General features: G+C 43.2%; 1 protein-coding gene across 5 annotated transcripts in view; it reads left to right on the forward strand.

The window, feature by feature from the left end:
* The window catches only part of SYNE3 (spectrin repeat containing nuclear envelope family member 3), a 982,841-nt gene that overhangs the window by 37,933 nt on the left and 918,639 nt on the right, over nucleotides 1-26,269 (forward strand). For all 5 annotated transcript variants that reach the window (XM_069637674.1, XM_069637672.1, XM_069637675.1 and 2 more), the window contains exon 2: nucleotides 1,380-1,428. The gene's annotated coding sequence lies outside the window, so the exon portion shown is untranslated. The remainder of the gene's footprint in view (nucleotides 1-1,379; nucleotides 1,429-26,269) is intronic.

The following is a 26,269-nucleotide window of genomic DNA, read 5'->3' on the forward strand; positions in this document are numbered from 1 at the left end:
TTGACAATGGACTAACGTCTGGAAACCAGTATCTAAGGTCATAAATCATACCCGTAATAGAAAAAAGTATGAGTTTTAAATGGACCTTATACAATTAAGAGATCTAGGTTTCAGTATTTATAATTGTAAGAGACAATTTAGAGGTAAGGTGGAAAAGCACTTGAAACCACTTATTACCCAAATGCAAAGAATTTTATTTAAATATGGTGGATTTTCCATGCTGCCTCTAAATTAAGTTTATGTAACATGAAGGCACTTCCATGTATTTTTTTATGGCTTGGAAATTGATTTTTGACACAAATTATAGATGGCGCTCTACCTTGGAGTGGAAGTTGTGGAAACAGTTCAATAAGTTACTAACCTCATTTCCATTGGCCCATGTAATTGGTATTCGTCCATACAGTCACATCGGATTTAATTTTCTGGGAAGCTCTATTACAATGGAAGAAAATTCACACATATTTGAGTAGAGGTCAGTTCCTAGATGATATTATGTGACAGTGTGAATCTTATAGTGTGGTCTTAAACATGAAGAGTTGCGTATGTAACTAGTCCATACTGAAACAAAGTTTGGGGTCTACCACTGGTTGAAAATGTATTGTTAATTAGAACAGGGTGGAAAAAGGGAAGTTACCAGCTATAAAAGTTGCTTGCTATACATACACACATCACGCCATTTCTTCATCATCAAGAGTCAAATATCACTAGCCAGGGGCCAGTTGCGAGTAACCATTTTGGGCCCTAATTAGAAGATACACAGCCCAATGCAAATTCATATGCTTTCCAAGGAAATTGGGAACCTTGGCAAAGTATCTAATCAGGTGTCCCTGCACCAAGTACAGCGCCGCCATCTTCAATGTTGGCAATCATGGGTCCGGGATGCATGATACCGAATGTTCAACACACGTGTTGCCTGTGCCAGAATGGAACCGCTATTGAATGCACAGAGCATCTTGTCGTTTATTGTTCATGCACCAATGTGCCCTAGAAACACTTGGGTACATGCGCGTTATAAATGACTTATATCATATCATGCTTGATGTCAAAGCGAATTGACGTTCTGGAGAGACATGTCAATAACAATGGATTGCTTGTTAAAGAAACATTTTGGGGTGGAGTTTTGTTGGGCCAGCAGATCTCATGAATTATTAGAGTTCCATAGTTCATTATTCATGTTTTTTCGCTTCTGAGTGAACAAATGTAATATAGATCTTAGGAAGCCATGTTTAGAGGTTTGACGCTATTCAGTTACGTTAGGTTTTGTTTTCTACTCTAATTATTAAATTTGTATTTTTCAATGAAATCCAATTAGTATAAACTTTGTATATTTAACTTGTGAAACATAACGCAATTAAACATTTTAATGTTTTTATATTCAGAAATCTTACAAGATCTGTGGCAGTTAACGGGAGACGTGGCTTGCAGAAGGTAAGCGCAAAAATCCACGAACAAAACGTAAACAATATGTATGCGTGGAGCCAGACCTACTGCCTTTGCCAGCACAAGTTGTACTTCTAGTGCGTTTGCTTTGGAACAGGTTTGCAGGGTGTGTGCGCACAGCAGCTTTTTTTGCAGCCATTGTTGAAGCCTCGTGTATAATGTATACAGTGATTAGACCGGGCCTTTATCTCTGCTCGATAAACTCCCCTTATGCTCCACGCATTCGCTTGCCTGAAAAGGTTGAGGCCATCCGATAGGATAACCCTCAGATGGCTGCGTATGTGACGGCCATGCTAAGAATAAAGGGGAGGGTGCACTCGTCTGGAGGCATACGTGGAGTCGCCTCGAATCCACCTGAGGTGTGGTCAGTCCTTTTCAAGATTACAAAGCGGGGCGAGGTGTGTATGCAACAATATTACAACTGCACCGACCTGCCCGTGTAAATAAAATATCAGTGTTCTATTCCCAGTTGGCATTTTTAAAACCACAGTAACACGAAAACATCAAACTAAGAAGTTGGAAATGAAATAGCCAGTTCCATACACTGTTCCAGGGGATGCGAGCGTATATGTACAGACAATAGGTGTGCCCCGGTGTGCAAGCGTGAGCAGGGGCAAATAACACGTCTTAAACAAAGAACCAAAAGAGGTACCCACGCTGCTGACAGTCCTAATTTCTGTCAATTATTTTGGTTGAATCTCCATATTAGTACAAGGTATATGCTTTTAAAGAAAGTCACAGGAACAAAAACCAAAGAAAAAAGTCCTAAGAGTACAAACAATAAATGTATTATTCAAAACACATATTGTTATTCAAATTACTTCTTACACGAGTTAAGGAAAAATATCAAAAGAAGAATAAGACATAAAACATAGCATTCATCATATATACATAAGTACACCAAGTGTGGTATATTCATCAAGGGGCAGTTTGGATAGTTTTCAATAACTTAATTTGCTGAAAATATCCTCAGAGGAAACAAATTGTTCCTGTGGACTAGGTATTGCCAGGGTGTATAAAAAATTACCCTGGTAGGTAGAAATGAAATCATTCAGTCAAATTGGTTTATATGGTTATCTGCCATATGGTTATCTGCCAACGTGTATGAGAGATCAAAAACTTGTTCCCGGGGTACTTCCAAATGAGAAGGGAACAAAACACATGGATAACACGTTTTGGCATGCCAAAACAGCCATCAGTAGTTGGAGCCTTCCTCAGGGCAGGAATTATGTGGTGTAGTAGTTTCTCCCTAAAGGGGGCAGAGAAGAGTAGGACATAGTTGATACAAAAGGTACTCTAAAGGACATATTCAGTGGGACATTAAAATCTGTTGACTGCTGTCACACAGACACGGATCACTCACCCTGAATGAGCAGGGGGGAATCCGTGAAGCTATTATCCCGGTGTATTAGGATTCTGACAGTACTTCTGGGTTCAGCCTGATGTGGTGGACCTGGGCCGATGTTCCAGCTTGCTGTGCAGGGAGTCCAACAACTGTGGGGGCAAGCACAAGAGGGAGCAGGCCTCAGGTTTGAGGGGAGAAATAACGGGGTTGGCTGATGCACACAACCTTATAAACAAGCATCAGCAAGTATAGAACAAATCAAAGGGGCACCAAACCCTCAATAAGGGTAATGGCAGGTCCCGAAGCAACGTTGTATGCGGGCAACCAAACCCTCAATAAGGGTAGTGGCAAGTCCCGAAGCAGAGGGGCGGGACCGTAAGAAGAAAAAGTGAAAAAAAGGGTGAAAAAATGCCTCGTTATGTGGCGGAAACCATAGGGCTCTTGCAGGGCATAAAGCTGATGAAAAAACCAAGGTGGTGAGGTCACGGGGAGGTGGTCATGGTCACCAAAACTGAGACAAAAGAAACAGAGAGATCCCAGGCACACAAAGCACATTAGTGCTGGAGGCAGGTCGAAGGGCAGATAGGGATTGCCTAAATGGAAAAAACTATGTCTACAATCCACCAATTGATGTCATCAACAGAATGGTGGAAATCTACATAGTGGCTAACAAGTGGTGCACTCATGATCTTACACCGAATTCTGGAACGATGTTCACAGATTCTGATGTGGGCTGCGTGCATCATCTGGCCCACGTATCTCAGGCCACAGGGGCACTCGATAACGTACACCACTTGTTTGCTTTTTCAGTTCGTAAGATTACAAAGGGTCCAAGGTCTTCCATTAAACACAAATTCATTTGTCTTTTTTGTAAATTTGCAGGCTGTGCAGTTACCACAAGCGAAATGGCCCACAGCACTCCTCAGATTCCATAGTCCCACTCTGGGTGCTGGTTTAACAAATCTTGAATGAACAAGGTGGTCCCTTAAATTCTTGCCACATTTGTATGCAAATCTGGGAAATGGCTCATCCTGGAGGCAAAGACGAGTCAGGGGTCAATATTTGGAAATTCATTTTCGTATTTTTTGAGAGTGGGTCCCATGTGTGATGACACAGGTGGTCCTGGTGCGAGAATCCGGAATTTTAGTTTCAGGTGTCAGTAGGGCCTCCCTATTGTAAAATCTGGCACGTTTTTTAGATTTGGAAATTATATGGCGTAGGTATCCTCTCTGAGTCAATCTGCTGTCTAAGTCTTGTGCATGTTGGTAAAAATCGTCAATGTCGGTACAGTTACGCCTAATTCTAAGAAACTGGCCAAACGGGAGGTTCTCTCTAAGATGTCTCGGGTTGTCGCTGGAAAAATGGAGAAGAGTATTCCTATCGCTTGGCTTGTGGAAAAGGTTGCATTTTATTCTTCCTTTGTGTTTTATTTCCAAATCCAGGAAGTTAACCATGATCTTGCTGGATTCCATTGTGAATTGAATATTGGTATTAACATTATTCAACCAAACTAAAAAATTGTCAAGAGTGTCTTTAGAGCCCTCCCAAATGAAGAGAATATCATCGATATACCTCTTCCATTGGTGTATCTGGCTTTTGAATGGGTTGTTTTCAGCAAAAATGTTTGTCTCCTCAAACTCTGACATGTAAAGGACAGCTAGAGTTGGTACAAAGGTCGCGCCCATAGGCGTCCCTTTTGTCTGGAGATAGAACTGACCATCAAAGTCGAAGTAATTTTTGCTAAGGGCCAGCAATAGTATCTCAACAATGAAAGGAACGGGGATGCGAGCGTGCATTCATTTGTTGTATTTCTTTGGAAATGTTGTTAGCAGCATCAGATGCGTTCTCCTTGCCTTGCAGCATGCAAAGCGCAAGTGCAAAAAGTAACACCTATGCAGATCATTGTCCTCCACCCTGAGGGAGCCATTAAGTTAACATGTGAACGTAAAGTGTTCCCTCCCTAACCCCGCCACCAAGTTCCCGCCATTTGCAGGGCAGAGTGCAAAAGAGGAAAGCAAAAGGCTGTGTACAATCGTCTATTGCCCTCGCCTTTTGCACTCTGCCGTGAAAATAGAGTACACGCTGTCTGCCATATGCACATTGCAGAAAGCATTTACAATTGAGCCCTTTAGAGTCTGCCTGCATTTTGCTGGTACAAAAAGCCTGCAAATTTGCTATCCTTTGCATTTGCGCCGTCATGAAAACGTATGCGGCTCAACCACTGGAGTACTTGTATGGTGGAGAGGAAGGGAGTGACAGAAACGCAAGGGTTTTTTATGCTACCCATTTACATTACGATTAAGGCAAAAATGAACTCCAATGGAGCTCATTTTCCACTCCACGAACTGGAATCAACAGCATAAAAGCCTTACATACGGCTTTTATGATGTTGATTCCTGTCACACTCACTTCCTCTCCTCCATACAGAAACTCCATCATTTGCCCGGCCATCCATTTTCATGCTGGCACAAATGCTGGGGATCCCTGTGGAGTCTGCCAGCTTTCTGCAGCAGCAAAAAGCTGGCAGACTCCAAAGGGATCCATTGTAAGTGCTGTCTGCCAATGCGTACATGGCAGGCGTTGTTTACTCTATTTGCAAGGAGTGCAAAAGCAGCTTGCACGCTTGTATGCTCCCTTTTGCCTCCCTTTTGCACTCTGCCATATCTGCCTCATCAAAGTGGGTGTTGTTGATGAAAGTGAAGTTGTTGGGATTACAAACTGTAAAGTCATAGTCTTGGGCCTCCAGGCCTTCTTCGTTCCTAGCTGTTTCAGATCTCTTGATCCACATTCTTAATTCCAGATGTGTTCAATGGGTGGTGTGTCAGGGGACACTATCATGATCATGCCTTGTCTGTCGACGATGATGTGTGAGTGGCTATAATATCTATGCTTGTTTTTACTTTGGTGGACCTATTCTTAAAGGCATGGTCCAGTAAAATTTTTTATTGTCCCTACGGGTCGGCCATGCTTTTTTAAGCCTAAGTGGCTCGATTTTAGAAAACTTTCCTATGGACCTTACTCGAGTTTTCGTCCATTAAACGCACGCGAAAACAAGCACCAGGGAGCCGCCATTTTGTGATAATCCTATCACTTGCCGCATCGCCCTGGCTTGCCTGCTTCTGCGGCACTAAATCAAATCCCCCGCCCCTGAGCCTGACATTATCAAAACATTCATATTCCCCGCCTCTCTCCGTGACGTTACTTTGCTGCGTAGGCAAACGCGCACAGTCGTCTTCTACGCGACTCCACACAGAACCCGGAAACCAACACAGACCATCTCACAACACAGCGCGCCACAATTCGGAATATGAAACTGTACTTTAAAATCAAACAGCAACACGGTACATTTGGTAAAGTACATTTATTTGACATTAAATGTTTAGAGAATATTCAGCAATTGCCATATGAACTCCGAAAGCCATTTATTTTCTTTTATCTGTATCCGCAAATCCGTATAAGTTTAAATTGAGTCACGCGCTGTTCCTTTATGGTACACAGGGTGTTGCTTTTCGTTAAAAGAAGCACTTTGGAAGCACGGTGAACCGCAAGGCTGTTCCATCAACTAGGCACTAGTCCATCGTAAAGGTTGATATGTTGCTTCTAGCCACTAGTACAGCGGAAGGGCATGTGGGCCCTTGGCGATCGTCCCATAAAATTGGCGGTGTGCTCCAGTTGTTCACACAAAGCTGCAGGTGTCTGTTGAAAAAAACATCTGCCGGTGTCTCAAACCGATGACAGGAGCAGAGCGGGATCAAATACCTGTTATGAAAACAAAAAAAATATTTTATTTATTACTTCCGATCAGAAACTATTTGCTTGCAAGGATAGTTCAATGGAGTATGTTCGGCTCTAAAATCAATGCGAAAAGTAACGAAATAAATCGAGGCCAACACACAATGAGAAACGACAGTTTGTCTACATGCGTGTGGAATTATATGATATATGATATGGCATTTGTAACGCGCCTATACACAAGTGTTTCAAGGCGCGTCGAGGCAGGTGGGGAACAAGGGCAGACAGACAACGATCCTACTAGGCCAGGTGTCTTTCAGATCGCGCAAGGGGAAGGGGAGAGGGGGGGTAAAAGTGCTGTACATGGTTAGTAGAATACAAGATAAATAATAGGGCCAGCTGGTGGCAAGTGCAAGGTAAATGCCGGAAGAAGGGGCTGAAGGATACAGAGACAGTCCCGTAGTGCAGGTAGGCAGTGCAGGGAAAAGTGGCTAGGCCAAGGACCGAGATCGGTGAGACCTGTGGACCTGCATGCCCATTTGCCCACTATGAACACGTTTTCCTTGCTTTTCCTAGCTCTTCATTCATTCATTTATTCATGCATCCATTCATTAATTCTTCATTCCGGTATAAAAGCGTCTAAAGATTTACTCACATTATATTTGAAATTTCCATTGTGTCTCTGCGTAATGCAGTCTGTAAATCCGACCGTGCTCTTGACAACGATTTTTCGTATACTGAACTAAAATGAAACTCGGTCTAGTTTCTGAATTTTCTGCCTTATCGTCTCTTACGTTATTGAGCACACCCTTGAAATGAAGTTCTTTGGGCATGGTCCCTGTCTCAAGGTAAAAAAACAATAGACCCTTATACTTCCAGTGCGACTTGTGGGCCTCTTCTGGGCGCGAGCTGAAAATCAAAGCCGCTGTCCTTCGCATTCTTTATTTGCAACATCCCGTAGTAAAGGCATCTGTGAGAACTTGAAGTTTAGAATCCCTCTATGTAGTGCGCCACAATGTGCAAACGCAAACTGGCTTCTCTCCCAAATGCCACGGCACGCTTGGCGCGTTCTAAGGCCCCCAATTTTGTCCCCGTTGTCTGCAAGCTTTGCAGCCCCAAAGAATCATAACTATGGAGACATTTAATTTTTGGCGGAAGGTCAGGGAAAGTATAAAGTACCACAGGAGTTGAGTTAAAAGTGAGATTTATTGTTTGTTTGTTTGTTATATTATTTGCAATACGCAAGCCTCCCCTCCGTTAACAGTGCGCAACAGTGCGCAGCATTTACATTTACATGAGATGAGACATGAGAAAAATATACACATACACATATATGAGGTGAATAGAGAGAATTCAAAGATGACACCCAGCTTGTTCACCACCCATGATGGTGAAGGTAGAGGTTAGGGTTACAGGTACACTGTACAATAACATTTATTTACAAAAAGACAATCGTATTACAATTATTTAAACCGGGATTTGTACTTCACAACCAGCTGTGCTTCGGGTGGACATGGCACAGTTGCAATGTTCGGTGGCAATGGATCACTGCTCTGCACAGAAACATCCAACATTCCATATCTGTGCTTCTCTAACACAGCAACAATAAGGCCTTTCACAAAGTCTAACTGCATTTCATCATAGACTGGTTTGATCACCCATTGCTTACTTCGTTTTGAAAACACCTTAGTGTAGCAAGGCATCCTTACTTTACCCCTAGTCCTAGATTGTTCACGTCCGACATTGCTGTTATGGGCCAAAACCGCTAGTAGAGTGCGATGTTTCATGCCCCGAAAGCTAAAATGCAAGCGCTTTGGCCTGTACTTTAGGCACATATTGTGGAACACCTCCAAATCTCCTGTGTGACAGAATTTTGTCAGTCCTCTCAAATCTCTTGATAGAGTTTTGTCGAAAACAATCTTCTCAATGGCTTTGTGTGTCGGTGAAGATGGAATCAACCACTTCTTCTTCCTTGCCTCCTCTGGGGACAAAGGGTCATGTTCACATTGGTGGAAATGTAGGTTTTCTAACCAGCGGTGAACGTTGGTACAGTGGTGCATCAGTGACCGCCATTTTTCAAGTAGTATTTCCACTGACCCTTCACAAGTTTTTGAGCTCCACCAAAGATGGTTGGTGATAGACTGGGACCACTGCAAAATACTTTCAAATCCTTTTTTTTTTCCTGCAGCTGAGATTTTCTTACTGATTGATTTAGCAAGATGCCATACGCCAAATTAATGATTAATAAGCGGGAACTGCTCTCTCATTGTCTTGGCAATTAAAACGTGTCTGTCCGTGGCTATGAGGTCGATGTGCATTCCCCTTGATTGTAGATATTCCACTGATTTTATAAATCCTAGTTTCTCCATGGCCACTGAGGATGTACATTGTGTTACCTGCACGACCACCGAACTCACAATTTTCTTACTATCCATGTCCTGAAAGTGGTAGGTGCAGTATTTGGCAGAAAATCCAGGGCTGTCGCACTGTCCATCGCCGGCTAGCCTGAAACGTTTCCCTTCAAATGTACTTGCTAGAGACAATTGTTCAATTTTCCAAGCATCACTAATGGCCGGAAACAGATAATCACGTTGGTATATGTAGTACAGCGATTTAGAAATTAAATGGAGTCCCACAAACTGAAAGAAAGCCTCTAACTTTCTAAAACTGGAGCCACTAAAAAGTGATGCAGCTGCACACAGTAGATTGCCTGCTGGCATTTTCCCCAGCATCGTTTGTGCAGACCATGAGAACCTATGATTTAATCGACAGGCGGCATTTATTTTGACGTTACTGCCTTTTATTTGACAAGTTGCATTAATCAATGGCTTCCCACATACTTTCCCTCTAACTGAATGCCCACATTTCAGCATACTTATTATTTCCATCAAACAACTGTCGAATACAATGTATTTGCTCTCTTTCATTAGACTGTCATCCTGCGTCAACGTTGTTTCGGCCTGTGACGTTGCGGAGATTTCAACACATTGGAAAGTAATATCGCTGCTATCAAGTTCTGATGCGTCTATGGATGCTGCGGCTGGTTCATTCTCTGTCATTTCGACATCTATTACTTCGACATTGATGGGAGAACACAACAATGTCGACATGTTTTTGGGTGGCAATTTTTTGGCGGGTGTAGATTGTGTGAATTGATCTGCAACTACTTCAGAGCTATCTTCAATACATTCAATATCATCTTCTTGTGGTGGTGCGGTCGCACTGTAGCAATGGTCCAATGCAACTTTGCTGTATTCTCCAAACACAGTTAATTCATGTTCTGGCCATTGGACATGAGCATCTCGAGCATGAACACGCCTCGCCTCAATTAATAGTTCCTCCATAGTGTACATGGTCTGGCAAGCAACATCTCTCATTCGCTTCACTGTCTGTGTATGTATAGTTCTGACACCCACGGGTAACTAGAGGAGAGATTGGAAAAGGGATGTTCAGTTTAAACACAAGATAAAGTGTAGTCCAATTGACTGGAAAAAAACATAAAGTCCTCAGCACAAACATTTTTTTAAAGTTATGAACTGTTTGTAACTAACCTTTTTTTGTTTTTTTTTCTTTGCAACTTTTTTGACTCGACCTTCAACATCTGCACGCTGTAGCTCCGACTCGTTTCCGCATGTCCTCCCTTCCTCTTGCGCTGCAACGACTATATTTCTGTATCCGCATAGACAGCACGGAATGAGGCTCCATCGTCTCCCTGAAACATAGTACTTTCATTACTATGTATCAAAATATTGTTAGCATAAAACACATGTGAGGACGAACACACAGGTACATCACAATAGCCAAACACGATTTAAACATTGTGTGCAACAATCAAACGACAAGTATTCAACCTGTGATGATCTATTTCGATGGAACTGTCAGTATCCATACCTCTGGCTCTGCATGGACTGCCATGAATGGTTGTATTGGAGAGGAGGCATCAGCATCTCCCTGAAACATAGTACTTGCATTAGTATGGTTTTCAATATTGGAAACATAACACACACTTGGGGTCGACGGCATAGGTACATATAAAGAGATAACCACAAATGCTGCATTGTCTAAAACAATCAAGGAAAATATAAATATGCAGATTTCATCGACTTATTTCTCCGATTCCTTTACATCTGCATCATCAAAATGGGATGTTGTGATTGTAGTGGAAGCTCCGTCGTCTCCCTGAAACACAGTACTTGCATTAGTATGTTTTTCAATATTGGAAACATAACACACACTTGGGGTCGAACGCACAGGTACATATAAAGAGATAACCACAAATGATGCATTGTCTAAAAGAATCAAGGAAAATCTAAATATGATCACATGTCATTGACTTATTTCTCCGATTTATTTACAACTGCATCATCTAAATGGGATGTTGTAATTGTAGTGGAAGCTCCGTCGTCTCCCTGAAACACAGCACTTGCGTTAATAAGGAAGAAAGTATAGCAAATGGAATCACGTTATATGATCACGCATGATGGAGCTGTCAGTATCCATACCTCGTGCTGCTGAAGAATATCTATGGATGTTGCAAATGTAGTGCGCACTTCCGAAAGCTGTTGCGCCGATTCGTATACGCATGGTCCCGCTTCCACTTCCCCTGGAATTACTTGAATGTCAGGCTCTGCATCAAGTGCAGGGGTTGACGCTCCATCAACTGCCTGAAACATAGAACTTGCATTAGTGAGGATTACAATAGTGAAAACATAACGCACACCTGGGGTCGACAGCACAGGTACATATCAACGGCTAACCACGAATGAAACATTGTGTAGAACAATCAAACCACAAGAATTCCAGCTCTGATGATGACGCTCGATGGAGCTGTCAGTGTCCATACCTCCTGCTGGTGAAGAACATCTAGAAATGTTGTAGATGTGGCGGACGCTTCAGCATCTCCCTGAAAGACAGTACTTGCATTAGTATGGATAACACTAATTATAACTGAAAACAAACACCAGTGGACGATAACTAAGGTGTATATCAATTGGAAAGCACTAACCAAACATTCGGTAAAATAATTACACGATAGAATAAAACTATTACTTGACATGCATAAAACAAGTCTGTAGCCGATTAGCCTAGTAAGATTACCTGAAACGCGCTAGAAGTGGTTGATAACTGCGACCACGTCAAGGATGTAGAATGTTCTTGCTTCAGATTCAAGGGATAGTCAAGAAGTTGTAAAGGTAAATTAATGATTGATAATAAAATGCCAATATTAAAAATAGCCATGTAAGGCGACAGAATACTTGAAAAATGCTCAATACAGCACAGTTCCCTGTTCGCATATATATACATTTCGTTTGTGGGTTATGAAATCGAAAAAGAATATATTGATCAATGTCATTATTCAAAAATCTATACACTCATATCAATATCGAAATTATTACAAGGGATAGAACACCTAAAATATAAATTAATCCATTCGGCTACCTACACACTACCGCAAGGCCTAAGCTAAATCCGGACACTTGACTCACCGGTGGCGGAATGTGGACGAATAGAGTGGGAATAGCGTTTTCGAGCAATTTCTGTGTCGTTCGCCGTTTATTCTTCTTTGTTACCCAAGATGTTGTGTACATGTCCAAGGAAAAGTGCCGGCTGCAGATGCGGTATCGATCACCTCTCTTGTACTGTAAGACTTGTTGGACTCTACTTTCCAGCTCATCCAGTGGATATCCGCAATGTCTGACCCATTCTCTTATTCGATCAACAGTTTTTGGGAATACATGCATTGTAGTGCCTTCAGATTTCTCATGGGTCTTCGAAGGGCAACCGCTAATCTAAACAGGCAGGCACTGTTGATAAATCTGAAAAGTAAATATCAACATTATTATACAATCTTCATGAATAAAGATTTGATACAAAAGTAAATGAATCATACAATGATCAATGCAAGGTTTGTTTTGGTCGCAGGAACTATACCAGTTCATTATGTGCGGCTTAGTATTTGCATAAGTTGCAGAAATGTATAAATGATGTGGGTAAAATCTGAACATGTGACTCGTCCCTTGGATGTTCTGTCTTGCACGAGAAGGAAACATGCTTACATTATAAACTGGACCCCCGAAGGATGCAATTCGATAACAATAGACAAAGATGAAAATAAATAGATCTTTTGATAACATAGCAATGGAAACTCAAGTCAATAGCAATGAGACCAATGAACATAGCACTATTGTGTACTCTACTCGCAAATAGATAGAAATTTAAAAATCTGTGAAATATGACTAGGATACATGGCCTTACCTTGACCAACAAACAGTTGGATTCAGCAAGCAGAGCAGTATGTTGCAGGAGAATAGGTGGGTGGCCACAGGTAGCACACTGATGGGTTTGCTCTAAGCGGTCACAGAAGTTCACGGATAGCACGAAGACGAGCAGATTAGCGTAGATCTCAGTGGTTGCCAGGTAGCACGTTCAGGAGTTGACTTGCAAAGCACAAAGATGTTCTCATGAGACATATCAAGTGGTTTATAAAGTATTAGAAACAGGGGTGTGTTTGTGAATGAATGACGTATGTATGTCGTCGTCTTAGGGGGGCGGCCTGCTTGAAGGGGAGGCCTGGCTGGAGACACAGGGTCTGAGGAGGCCATGTGACCGATGGCCCCTTGGCGTGGGATACCTTTTGAAGTGTACATGTAGTTTGGCACCTTGGCCTTTCGCGCCCCTGACAGCGCGCATCCACTGGCGCGAACCGCCTTTGATAGAGGGTGGGTGGGATGGAGGGGCCTGGGGCGTGCAGATAAGGCACAGGAAGACTGCTGAATGGAGACACACTTATGTGGATTGCAGGGGGTCGGCCTGCTTCAAGGGAAGGCCTGGCTGGAGACACGGGGTCTGAGGAGGCCATGTGACCGATGGCCCCTTGGCGTGGGATACCTTTTGAAGTGTACATGTTGTTTGGCACCTTGGCCGTTCGCTCCCCAGACAGCCCCACATGCCAGCGCTTATCCACGGGTGCGAACTGCCTTTGATAGTATATCGTTGCTTATCAATAACAAATGCCACATACCGGAGATTCTTGTGAGCACAGACCCACACTTCAACCGGTGTATTATAGTGGTCAAGACCCTTAACCTAAGGCCTGTATAATCCAATGGTAATTGTTAGTATAGATATATGTGTGACTTTTATAGAGACATAACCTACTGAAAGACTTTGAACAAGTGTTATTTAGTGCATGCATTATCGAGAATATGTTATGTTAGCTTAGATAGAGTGACCACCCTGCTTCACAGCGACCAGACCTTCACCCATTCGGAGCACAGATGTCTGACGTCCATCCTTGAATGGAGACACACTTGATCCATTTAATAAATCGAAACAACCGTTGTTAAAATATATGTGGTGTTTTATTTTGTATCTTATTTTCATGACACAAAAATACAAGACTTTAAAGATTATACAGGTCAGGTTGCAGCACAGCGAGAGAAAATCCCCTGTACTGACCTCTGTCACTCGGGAACGTTTCTCTTATGGCACGAACGGCACAGGCGGGTATCACTCTTCGAATGCGGTGTCCAAGCCTCCCGTGCAGCCACCATGTACAGGAACGATAGGCCACCAGCCTGTACCACCTGTGAAAAGGAATGAAACAAACTGTTTTTAAATGACCAAGATAAGTTTAATAAACGTTTGTTGTCAATGACAATTCTTGTAACTAATGGCATTCTGCACGGACAAATGCTATCTAGACAATGCACACTATTGAACAACTTTCATGCGTTACTATGATATGAATATATAATTTTGGATATAGTAGAAGAACATGAAATAGGAGTGGCATGACAAGCAGAGTATACTTACTCGTTACTCGGATTATGAGGACGAACAGTTGCGCGAAGTTCGTGCATAAGCACCATCATTATTCTCAACACGGCCCGTGTGAGGCAGGCTGCCCTGAAGTCTGGCAGCTCGGTGATGCATTGCGGTCGTGGCTCGCCTTCCGAAATGTAGGCCAAGCATCCCGAGTTTTCTCGGCAGCAGCAGTTCTCGTCCTCGGTTGGCATTAGCTCGCACCGATTACATGTGCACCAGGTGGAGACGCCGTCCATGCAACTAGGCCCAGGCTCTTCATCTGTTGAATCGTCCTCCCAACTGCCGTCCGAATCCCCATCGTTTTCGCGTGCTTCCCTTTCAAGTAGTTCCTCCTCGGTATACTCGGGCTCGTACATATAGGGCATTATTGTAGCCATTGTGTGGTAAACAAAGTAAAATAATTTACAGAGATGGTACAGGTGTTCACACGGGCTACAAGCGGTGAAGGTAGCTAACCAGAGCACAGAAACGAGTCACAGAATACTCAAAGTAACACAGAGAGAGGAATGGAATCGAAAATCTGCTGCTGTGTGTTGGGAAACGGTCTGTTTATACTTATTGAGGAAAAAGGCGTCCTGCCATTTCCATGACAACACGTCATTAGCTGAGGCGCAGCGATTGTTGACACGAGACGTGCTTTGGCGTTGGGAAATGGGCGGTACGAGTCTGCTGATGACAGGCTCAGGGGCGGGGGATTTGATTTAGTGCCGCAGAAGCAGGTCAGCCAGGGCGATGCAGCAAGTGATAGGATTATCACAAAATGGCGGCTCCCTGGTGCCTGTTTTCACGTGCGTTTAATGGTCGAAAACTCGGGTAAGGTCCATAGGAAAGTTTTCTAAAATCGAGCCACTTAGGCTTAAAAAAACATGGCTGACCCGTAGGGACAATAAACATTTTTACTGGACCATGCCTTTAATGAGTACAGTGTCTCTAATTTGAGTGTCTGGATTTTTTGCTCGTTTTTTGGTGCTCAAGCTGACATTGTGGTTACAGCGGCTGGCTTTTACTTGCTCCTTGTCAATGTTCTTGGAGGGCCATAATGTGAGTTTGCCATTTGGGTAGTGTGAGAAATCATTAACCATTTCTAACATGTATTGTTCATGGTACATTGATCAGAAAAGTGTGCTCATTGATCAGAAACTTGTGCTCACCTTGTCCCATTGTCAGAAGCCTCTGTCCTGCATGCTCTGTGACAGTCACCTGCCTACTTTCACGGGACATCCTGGTCCGGTTTCCAAGCAGATTGGCTGAGGAAGCAAGCCCAGTTGATACCAGAGGCAAGTGGTTCGAGAGTAGTGGCCAAAGAGAAAAGTTATCAACAGAGGAAAGGGGTTGCACCTCAGGTGGAAGGGGGAGTGAGGGAACCCCCAGAAAGTGGCAGGAGAAAGGGTATACCAGAAGTTGGGAGTAGAAAGGGGATACCAGAAGGTGGTACCAGAAAGGGAATACTAGGAGGTGGAAGTGAAAATTAACCCCAGGAGGTGGTAGTGGAAACAGAACATGAGGAAGTGGTAGTGCAAAGGAAAACCCAGTCGACAGTGGTGGTGGTGGAAAGTGAACACTAGGCAGCAGGCACGAAAAGTGGAAATCAGGACCTTGCAGGAGAAACTAAACATAATAAGTATTATAATTATAATTGTTGTTTCATAACGTGCTTAATACTAACGAGTGGTCTATAACCGCAGGATCGGGATTCGAACCTGTGCTGCGTATCTCTGTCTTGCTTCCAAGACAAATGCATTGCCCCTGAGCTATCCTTCCTCTCCTACATCGGGAGGAGGTAGTAGAAAGAGCAGTCCAGGAAATGAGAGGAGGAGGTAAACATGGCAGAGGGCTAGGGGAAGGTGAACATCTAAAGTGAGGGGGGAGGAGAAAGAATACAGAGTGGAAGGTAACATGCCAGGTGGTAGTCTGTAAATATCAGGAGAGAAAAGAGCAAGAGCTCAGGAATTAGCAGGATGACATGGAGCAGGTTAAGAGGTGAAGGGATGAGCTACATGGAAGGAGAGGGAACGGGGTGACCAACAGTATTGATTGGAAGGAGTGGGAAGGGGAGCTAAAGGATCCAGATGGGGGAAAGCAGCTTGACAGGAGAAAGGAAGTCAGAGGCGTGAAAGAGAGCAAAGAGGCGAATGGTGAAAAGGAGAACACCTGGAAGGAGGCAGGAAAAGAAGAATACAAAGGTAAAGGCATACCTTTTGTTTGGGATAGTAGGTTGGGGAGAGAGAAGGGCTCCAAGAGGCAAAGAAGGAGTAGAGAGTGTAACTTCACATGAAAGGGTTGAGAAGAGGAAGGTGAGGATAGAGAGTTGAGACAAGTACTTTGTGTGGATTTGATAAAGGAAGTGGAAAGAGTAATGGAGCAGGCCAGGAAGAGGGGATGGGTCAGGAGGGCTGAAGGAAGAGAGGACTGCATAGCTGGGTCTCGGTAACTCCTCAGAAGGATAGGAACAGTGACAGTAACGTTTCCACCGTCTCATCCTCACATGGCCCACATCCAGGCGTTTGGAAACTACTGCAGCATCTGCCAGGTCCCCTTTTTGTAGAGAACGTGGGGATTCTGCAAAGAGCCTGGATGGTAACGATTACTGGGAGTATGAGAGAGTGAGAGAGACCAACCGCTCCACCCACTTTCACTTAACTATTCGTAGTATTCGTGGCTATTTCAGACTTTCAGTACACTGCTCGTATTGTTTGCTCTCTGGTTACATGGGGCCGTGGGCCCGTTACATTTGCTCTGGCTTTCGTACCTGCTTCGGTTTCTGTATTCCTGGAAATCCGCAGGCTGCTCTCTCGCTTGCCTCCACAGGCCCGCAGTGTTTCTCTTTCAGCTGGCACCTCCTGTGGCTGGAAAGATGCTTGTCAACGGGAGCTCGGGATCTCGGGCTCCTCTTGCCCCTCGGCTCTTGGCGTTGTTTGCTGCACACCAAGCCCACCCCTGCTCTTCAGTGGTCATGCCACCCGGTAAAATGGTTGTCTTTCCATCCTCTGTCTTGCCTTAACCGGCACCCGCCATTTAGCATCCCGCTAGCGGATTGTTTGTTCTGCTCGTCATCGCTGGCTCAAAGTAGCTCTGCCCCTCCAGGACGTAGGTCCTGTAGGAGCTCACCTCTGTTGTAGCACCTGCTCTCCCTCACTTTGGGAGTTCCCTTTCTATTCAAAATATGCCTGTTTCTTATACACGGCATCAGAATGAAAGAAATTATGTCCATCTTCCATGACTAAGGCCCTCAGGCGAGGCTCACCAGTACCTTAAGCCAACATGGTCACAGAAGGATCCTTGTGATTTATATTTGCAACAGTTTTTCCGACATCCATATATGCAGAAAGGTAGTTCTGACTGGCCGTTCCATGCTGGAATGGGAGTCCTTGCCCCCAAGAGGGGAGTCCCTTCCAGTGAGGTCCCACTTGCCCAGACCCTAGGGAGGGTCTTGCATAGCAGCCTCACCTCCCTAGCCTCAAAGGGGGTGGCTCCCCTCTTGGGAGAAGGGATGAATTGTCCAGATTCATCATACATATCAGGGTCTGGGTAGGGGGTACATAATCCTTGGGAACAGTGAACTTCAGGGGCCTCCTTTACTTCTGGATTCAACCGGGAAGGACGTGCTCAGGACCCTGACACCCTATGTACATTGGCTTGTGGGATGTTCTTCCATTTCCCAAACATGACTGCTTCTAGGATTACTTGAAGCATTGACCAATTTCATTGATCAGTTCCGTAGCCATGCTGTCTCTAGGGGTGACCACTTAAGAGATCATTCTCACACATTTCTTCTGGTCAATGTGTGTCTTATACTTCACAGATAGTGTGTCCCCTTTTGGATATAAAGTCTGTGGGGTTGTCTATGCATGGGCTGTATTTTAGGAAGAAAACAAAACCTTTTACTTGCAACATCCACTTTTAGCTGCATGGGTTTGGTCTTGGTGTAGAGCATTAAGTATTGAAAGCATTAACTTGTGATCCATAGGTGTATAAAATGAAGTACCTCAGTACTTCTTCCTGTATAGGACTTCTATTGCTTCCTTCTCAATTTGGGATTTGCACTGTTCCCTTAGGTTCAGCACAGAATGATGGCGCCTGTTTTAGTCCACGTCTGAGAATAGCATTTAGGCCACATGGATTGTCAGCCCATGGAGTTCAGATGAATTGTGAATATCAAAATATGCCATAGTTGTGTCCAAGAAGGCAATCCTTTGTATCTTGAAAGGCTAGTGGGTGAGGTTTGCATATTTTCTCTTTGTATTGGACGTAAGGAGCTCTGAGTGATTGTGGGTATGTGTGAGATTAAGATGCCACAATAGTTGGTCACGATAAGGAAGCTGTGGAGTTCTGACAATAACTAGGGTGGCATTGGTGTCCTGATGATTCTGACCTTTTTGTGGTTCTAATTCTTTCCCCTATTGGTCGGAATACACAATGCACTTGCAAAAATGTGATAGCCCCTCAACTGAGAACAAACCCAGCTAAACAGCCCGTTCTATCAGGTGGTTCCCACTCAGGGGGGTCTGCACCCAGGTTTTAGCTCACTGTACATTACCAAGGGAGAAATATTCATTTACATATCAGTTTGTACCTAGACCGGCACAGCAGCTCAGCCACACCTCACTGATGATGCCCACCAAGGCAGACACATAAATGTGGTGGCAGTTGGCACTCTTGTTCAGAGGAGAATTACCTAGCATTTTGGTGCTGGGCTGCTCTTGCATGTGGAACTAGACAACAATGTTTCCATATCTGGATTAGCCATACTGCCTTAGGGTGAAACCCCAGGTATTTCAAACTTTTTAAAAGTGTAGGAGATCCTCTACTGAGAACACACATGCCAAAATAATCTGTGCTATGGTGTGGTACCCACTCGAGAGGGAATCCAACCATGTTTTGGTTTAGGATACCATAAAGTAGAAGGACATAGCCTGTCCGGTCCCACCCACATGGACAGATTAGCACTACCATGCTAGACAATTCTCCTCTAAACAAGGGCACAACAAGCAACCCCAGACACTGTAGACCCACCTGCATGGGCACCTTCTCATAGAAAGGCTATTTAAGCAATGTTTGTTCTCGCTAGAGGGGCTCTCACATTATTGGCACGTCATGGAAGCCTAGAGAGACACAGTCCAGCCACTCCTACTGATCATGCTCAACAAGTCAGAAAACGAGTCTGAGGTTGCTGTTGGTACTGTTCTTGAGAGTAGAATTACCTTGCATTTTGGTACTGGACTTTCCTTGTGGTGGGTGGGACCTGACTGATATCCATGTGGATATTTCGAATTTGATAAGGCACAGTGGACTAAACGTAATTTTAGATCTTAATTGGGGATCTTCCCATGGAACAGGTTATTTATTCAAGTTCATTTTCATTCGAGGGGCTCACGTATTTATGACAAATTACCTAAATAACGGAACGTTAGAATTGAAGCATTCATGCTTGTCTTTGTAGTGTGTGAGTCAACCAACATACAAAGCCCGCAGTGTGTGGAGTTTCTCTTCTTCTGAATTCAAATAGACTGAGGCATACCTCAGCTACTGGGGAGATGCAAAACCTGAGTCTTTTGTACCTTCTAAGTCTGATATGAGTTAGGAGCATTGGTAGAGCTTGAGCTATCATCTAGCTTCAGCTGATGGTAGCCTACTCTGAGGCTGAATTTGTAGAAGTATTTTGTGCCAGCCGGGTCAGTGACGATCTTGTTGAATGGGTAATGTAGAATCCCCTTTTGTTGGCTTTGTTTGGGAGGCTTATGTCGACATAGATCCAAACACACTTGGAGGATTGCTTTGCTGTTTCTTCAGTGACGTTTGTGGAGACCTAGAGGGTGGGGCTAACGTCTTTTTCAATGGTTTACTAGCCTTCAAGCTTGTCATGTTGCTCTTCTACTTTCTGGCACATTTCCAATAGGATCCTCATTTGACAAACACTAACTGGTTGCACTCAGTGATCAATGGGGAGTGTAACAGGTTTGCTCTTGATGCGCTCTATGCCTTTGAAAGGCAAACTGAACTCTTCAAGGAGGTCTTCCAGGTCCGAGGCCTGGAACTTAGATGAGAAGTGTATTAAGTCTATTAACTCTGTGACTTTGCAGCTCAAAAACATATCCATGCTTATGTCAGCGACAAATACTCTCTCAGATTCTGGACGAGCCGTATGTGATTGACAGGACAAAGATGCCTTTACAGAATGGTTTTCTTTTTGCTGTATGCAAAAACTGTCATTCTGGTGTGCTACAGTTTTGGGTTGCAGAGTGATTTGCTGGTATCATGTTATCCTAGTTCCTTTGATGTGTACTTTGCATTTAGGCTGCTTCATTCCCCCGTTTTGCAAATCGTGATGGACCTTTTACACAAAGAAGACTTCTTAGTCACTGCAGTAATTTCCGCCCCCTGAGGAGCATCGCCATTGTCTGAAAGGCTCAAATGTTCACACTGTCGTCTTTATGTTCGGTGGTCTTCTAGTGGTAGTTTTGGAATGGCTGATTACTGGGAACTAGTTTCATTTGTTGCAGTTGCGGCAGCTCTAACCGCAATCCAGGCATTCTTTGAGGTTCTGTGTGTTGCTGCCCCAGTGAGGCCAGGTCTGTTTTTCATTGCATTTGGCCTTCCTTCTTCTGATTGGCTTGTACATTTGGTAGGCCATCAATTAACTGAACAAGTCGATATGTCCACCACGTTGGCTCTCTCAAAGGTTTTTCATTGGGTCTTCTCAATGCAAAAGTTTGGCCATGATTCTAGTCATAGTTGCGTGTAATTTCCAGTATCTTCATCAATGATACATGCTGGTCTCTGAGTATGTTGGGACATAACCTCAGACATGATTTTGTAACTTTGCTTCAGCAAGTTTGCATGATTTGGGAAGGTGACAAACATGGGTACGGAAAGTGCCTGAAGATTCACTTCTCCGGCTTGTATCAGGTTGGATCATGTCAAGTCGTGACTGTGAAAGTGAGCCGCTCAATCAGCTGTGGGGGAGCAGCATCATTGCCTGTCCTGTGCAAGGAAGCAACTTGAAAAGGTAATTTGCATCCCTCTGGTTTCACAATCTCTTTCCTTGCCTTAAAGTAGTTGTCAAGGCACTTGTGTCATAGCTCCCATCATTAACTTGGGGCTAAATCATGAGTTACCATATCGTACGACCATAGCGTGGAAATACTGGAGCTGGTAGGTCTGGCAGCACAGCATGTTCATCAGCTGCATTGGGCATTTCTGGACATCCCTGACCTCATTGCTCTGTGAATGGTGCACTGTGCTTGTTGCTCTGACAGCATGGGCCTCCGGAGAATCGGTACATAGAGTAAGGTGCAGCACACACACTGGCCAGCTGGAGTAGATGCAGTACTGGCCTAACAGTGCAGTATCAGCAGGGCCTGTGAAGTCTAGTGCTTGGTGGCGATGCGTAAGGCCCTGCACTCACTGTGCCTTGCTGAAGGTGAGAAGATGAGGTATGTGCTTCAATACAGGGAATGGTGAAAACTGCCCCTGCATTGCCAGTTATGTGCTGTAGCAGGGCCGCAGTGGGTAATGTTAATCAAAGGCACTTACGATGTAGTTGCTGTCTGTTTAGGTCTCCCCCGCCTGAAGCTGGTGTGATACACCTACATCTTTTCATTATGTTATCAATGTTTAGTTTCACATTTGTGTCAAGCTCACAGTGGGTTAGAAAAAATGTACCGAAGAACGAGGAAGACAGATGTTGGTGGTGGTAGCGTTACCATGGGGATCGCATGGTGGACTGCTGGTCCCCCGAACTACGCCAAGACCACTAGGCGGCTCTGACTGCCTACCATGCTGTTACCCGCCAAGCTGTCAGTGCGTAGAGAAAGAATATGTAGCTTGGGACGCCAGAGAGAACCGAGAAGGCAAGAAAGCAAGTAAAACAAAGAACCCCGGATGTACAAAGGCCCCAGTGACGTTATCCCAGACAAGCCCAGAAAACGGGAGTCCCGGGAGTCCTAAGGTCAATCGTTATGGGACTGTTCATACTTGTCTCTGTCATGTACACGAGAGTGAGAAAATGGAATGATGGCGACAAGAGAAACATGAATGCAATACACATTGAAGGAGACACTGAGTTTAAGAAACAAACACCTTTGGAGAAAATCTCAGTGTTTAATGAGAGAAATATGAATGCAATATGAATTTTGAGAAACATTAAGAGGTGAGAAAGCAATGCCAGAGGAGAAGGACAAAGTGGAATATCTGTCAAAAGGCGAGAACCTAAAGAGAAAGCACACCATGAACTGAGGTGAAGGGAAGATCATTTAAAGGGAGAGAATTGCAGAGACTGGGCATCACTACCCTGGGAAAGAGGGAAAGCAACCCTATATGATCAAAGTAGTTGTTCAAGATTCAGGAAACCAACCTCTGAGAAGGGACAAAAGTGTCATAAAGTTTTGAAGGCATTGATTATATGAACTGATTAAAGAAGTTACTACAAGCGATTATTAAAACATATAATAAGAAGAGTCAAGAAGAAGAAACTTGCAAGAAGTAAACTCAAGGAGAAGGCAATCATTCTCCTATCTTTAGTTGCTAGAATAGAGGTAGGGTCAGTTAGGGTTAGTTTGGACACTTTTTTTCTTTTGGACATTCACAGATGACTGACGAGCACCTTAGTTTAATAGGTATGGAACACCCCATAGAGATAGGGAAAGCTAGGCATTATTTATATTCTTTAATAAAAACCTCCTCAAAATGTCCTCAAAGAGTCAGTGTCCTCCTTCTGATCCGCCACACTCCCCAGTCCAAGAGTTAATTCTGTCCAGTTTAATAACCTGCTAATGGGCGCACGTAGCCGCTTTAAACATGTATTGTTCTGCTAGCTCCATTTCCTCTCGAATCTGCCATCTCTGGACCACAGCCATTGAATAAGCTTGGGTATGCCTTGCCAACAAGAATTTGTCGAGTTTTCTTGTCTGGCTTAATATAATATTCAGGATATGATCGTCTTATTCTCATCCAGTTACAGAAACGATGGTACTGTGGATTAATAATGTTTGCTGAAAGCCATGATGATGAGGAGATTTGCATCTGGGTGGTATCCCAGCCCTTCTAGTTAAGAATGTGTCAACCTCTGCCCACCGAGGAATGTAGGCCTCTGTTAGTAGACCTTTTGCAATGCGCATCAAGGCCCTATGAGTAATTCCCAAGAAAATAATTAGGAAAATAGGGACACACATGTTGATACCAACTGTTGTTGACACCAAGAAACTCCTGTTCCGAAGTAACATTGTTACCTTTGACAGTGAAGTGAGCATTAATCCTCTGTCCTGTACTGTGACTCTGAATGTGGCTTGGAAAGTGTCCCCCTGTCTTGGGGAAGAAAAATGGGAAAAATATCTGAAGTTAGTTGCTGGAACATAATCTTTCATGAAAGCGAACCAGGTGCTAACCCTACTACAAATAGCATGGCGTCTCCTTACAGCCCCTAAATTGGCAATATTTAGGCTCTCACAGAGGAGTCGAATGAGATAAAGCTCTCTATTGATCCGAGAAACTTGTATCCTCCTTGGTCCCAAAGCTGCTACATTGAGCATGTTCATCATCTCTTACATTCTATAGGATTAGCAACCATCAGACTGACCAGAGTATGCAGAGGCTTTATCAGAGGCTCTATCAGACATTGCCCCAAAGAGCTCTTGTTTCAGTGGACTTTGCTCTATAAGACATTCTAAATACAAAGACAATTATTTTCAAATGTCACAGCCGCCATAGACAGAGCCCCAGGAATAGTTTCTGAAAATGTTCTACCACTGTCAGGGCTCCAGATAAGATATTGTAGCAGTATTATTTGACTCCCTATTTTATGTAGTTGGGAAGTTAAAATATCTTTATGGAGTGAAAAAAAGTTCTACCCATTTCCAATCGCGTATATTTTCAGGCATTTCAAAAAGGATTTTAGCTGGAATAAAAGATGTCATTTTGTAATACATACTTCTTTGCACCTGGTTATTCATGCAAATTAAAAGATGTATGTTTATCTGTTTGCTGGGAGCATTTTTACTCCTTTGTTGTGAGTGTGTTGCCTGGGTCAGAGAGTAAAAGTGGCTGGTTATCTGCAGGGTTGACCACCATCGACTTTATTAGATTCCTAGAATACCTGTAATGTAGATTTCTAACTCTGAAATCTAGTAGATGGTCACATTTATTTTCTTTTTACTGAGGCTGAAGTATTTTTGCTTCTTTATATTTTGACATTAGTTGTTCATTATTATTTTTCAGGAATTACATTTTTCTAGAAATATCAGTATTGATATGTTTACAGTTCTTTTTTGATAATGCATATGTTTTCTTACATCCACCATTACCTCTTTCAAAGTTATTTTGAGCTAAAGCCATGCTACCAAGAGTAAGCCAAGAGTAACTTGAGAGTCTTTGCCTCACTTCTCTCTGTCCATGAGAATCTGCGCCCGGGTCCCTGTAAACACAGGCAGAATAAAAAGAGGTTTTTAGCTTCTCTGCCACATTGGTCAGCCCAGTGACCTCCTTATGAAAAATAAATGTGCGCTTAGTCCATTGTTTACATATATCCATTTCTCTTTAGGGTGTACAGTTATAGGACCTATACAAATAAACCTTTTTTTGAAACAGCTGGCTTTTAAAGGCTATGGCCCACCCATGTTCCCTGTTCAGCAGTTACATTCTAACAATGATCTCATTCATGTAATCAGTAGGAACAGTAAAACAGGACCTGTTGTTTGTTTAGATTTAAACTGTAGCCAATCGTGTAATCTGTTGCTTATGTAAGAATTAGCATGTCTGAACAAGGTGGGCCTTTGCTAAATGATAAAAGATGGCAGTGCTTTATCCATAGCATTTTCGCCTATAGCATTTGTAATTCATTCTTTTTTAAAATAATGTTCTTTAACAAAATGTTGCATATTTTTTTAATTATTTTACTTTGCTGTTATGTTTTAATAATGCAAGCAAGTTGCTATGCGCAATGCTGCTAAATTTGAATAACTAATGATAAAGTTACAAGGCGCTCATTATAGAAAAGCAAGGAGATTGCATTCGTTTTGAAAAACAATATGCAAACAGGACAATGATAAAAGAGGTCTGTTGCTTAGTCAGCCTCTTATTGTGTTTTTTGCATAGAAAAAAAATTATCCATTTTGAAATGCATCAGGTTTTTTGTGGCTTGCAGTGAACACATTTACCCTTCCATATGTTCTAAAAGTTTAAGTAATGGTCTGTATACTTCCAATTGTGCTTGCGAAGAGAAGGCTGGCAAAGTCAATAGTTCTGAAAGAACATTGGTGAAATGCATCTCTGCAAAAGTCAATAGCAATGTTTCGTTTTGTAGCTACAGGCTAATGTGTCGTGACTGGGAGTTTAGGGCTGTTTCCTATTATAGGCATTATAATGCAGATACTAGTACATATTGGCACAGACTATGCAGCCACACATTATGGGCAAAGCCAACTTTATTGTGTTCTTGCGTGGTAAATTGTTACTATTATTGTTATTATTATCAATGGTGATTTATTTAGCACTTCGTCTAAGTGCTTGACCTGGTAATAAACCCATGTTGCACGGCATCGTCCTGATCTTAAGGTGAGTAGTTTGCCCCTGGGCTATCTTCCCAGCTGCCATATGTCGGGGCAGCCAGCATAGACTTGTTTTCTTAGAGTGGCAATTTTTGCAATATGGGCCAAGCCAACACAACTGTGTTCTTGCATGCCAAACACTGGGTTAAACTAGGACAGCCAACATGGACATGTTTTCTGACAGTAACGTTACTTTAAGTTGTTTTTTTGGAATTGCTGTATGAAAGGGTTATAAGTAAATTTATGAGTCATTCTTTTAAAAAGAGACTAAAATAATGTGATTATTTTCATAACATGAAACGTTGTTTGAATAGTATATACTAATATTGTTATAGGGCGTGTTTATATTTAATATTGTGTGTGGTTATAACAACATGAATTGGTA

The sequence above is a fragment of the Ambystoma mexicanum genome, chromosome 14, assembly GCF_040938575.1.
Source record: "Ambystoma mexicanum isolate Mex_15411 chromosome 14, UKY_AmexF1_1, whole genome shotgun sequence".
NCBI lineage: Eukaryota > Metazoa > Chordata > Amphibia > Caudata > Ambystomatidae > Ambystoma > Ambystoma mexicanum.